The sequence below is a fragment of the Brassica oleracea genome, chromosome C1 (genome assembly GCF_000695525.1).
Source record: "Brassica oleracea var. oleracea cultivar TO1000 chromosome C1, BOL, whole genome shotgun sequence".
Lineage (NCBI taxonomy): Eukaryota > Viridiplantae > Streptophyta > Magnoliopsida > Brassicales > Brassicaceae > Brassica > Brassica oleracea.
Genome location: NC_027748.1, coordinates 16071541 through 16072962, shown reverse-complemented (window position 1 = coordinate 16072962; position 1422 = coordinate 16071541).

Here is a 1422-nt window from a genome sequence, read left to right as displayed (position 1 = left end):
TCCCTCTAGAGCTCCCCTATCGCGACCTCAAGTTTCGACACTTTTGCGGAGTGAGAATCCTTGACAGCCGTCAGCATGGCCTCGGTTTCAGACCATCTACCCTGCAGCTCCAACAACTCCCCGGCAAGACAACTGGTCTCAGAAATGCACTCGCTGATCATCCCATCGATCAACGACATGAACTGCAAAACGAGAAGAAAGTTAGGGATTTTTTGTCTTTTAGAAAAATATATAACAATCAAGAGATTAAGTGAGCGACAAACCTTTCCGCGAAGCCCCGACGCTATGCTCGAGCCTCCTTGCTGCGAAAATTCCCTGTCACCGCCCTTGGTAAACTTCCTCTTTCGTCCCTTAGGCTGAGCAACCGGAACAACACTAGGAGCGCGCAGCGCTAGAACGATCTCTTTCCTGGCTGGAGGAGGAGGCATAGAGTCAGCAGCCCTCTCCTTATCTTCGACAAGAATCGGAGTCGTGGACGATCCGGCAGGTAGAGCCGAAGCATCCGGAACGCCCGAGCATGCGAGAGTTCCCGTGTCTCGGGGAGTTACGACCTCGGTCCCGTGACCCGGAGCAATGGCCAGTGCAGAAGAGGATGGGAACTCGGCGCCAGCTCGAACCTGTTCCTTCTAGGCTTGGCGACGAACTAGTCTCTCTCGAAAGGAGAGATGGTCAGCAACGCAAGCCGGCGCTTCGACCGGAGAAGTCGGAATCGAAGCCGGAGAGGTGGCCTCGCCCATCTCAAAGGGGAGATGGTCAGCAGCGAAAGTCGGCACTTCGACCGGAGAAGTCGGAATCGGAGCCGGAGAGGTGGCCTCGTCCATCTCAACATCGGAGTTTCTCTTGTCACCGTGGGAAGAAGACATGTTGAATGCAAAAGATTTGGAGCTAGAGAGGTTTTGGAGGTTTGAAGAAGGGAAGGTGTGAAGCAAGTGAATGACAAGAGCTCACTATTTATAGAAGTATGGGCTCGGAATTTTATATTTTTAATATATACTTTCTCAAGAATTTTCTTCCGCGGAGTTTAAAGTAAACTTCGTCTAATACGCCTAACTTTGCCAAAATCGTCAAACCGCGCACTAGAGTCTCGACTCTAACGAGCTGGGAGGCTAACTGTTGGGGTCAAAAACGGTTACGACGAAGTTAACATTGAAAACGTCTGAAGAAGAAAATGAGAACTTTCTTCGACAAATACTTTTTCGAAATAGATTCTTTCTAACGAAAAGCTTTGCGGAGGAAACATGAGACATCGGACAATAGCTCGAAAAAGGTCGCCACGCAACGACCGAACGCGTGTTCTGCTCGGTCGCTACGTAGCGACCGAGCTCGAGCCAAGCACGGTCGCTACGTAGCGACCGAGCGTCCGTTCCGCTCGGTCGCTACGTACCAACCGAGCTCTTCCGAAACGTCGATACGACATTAGTC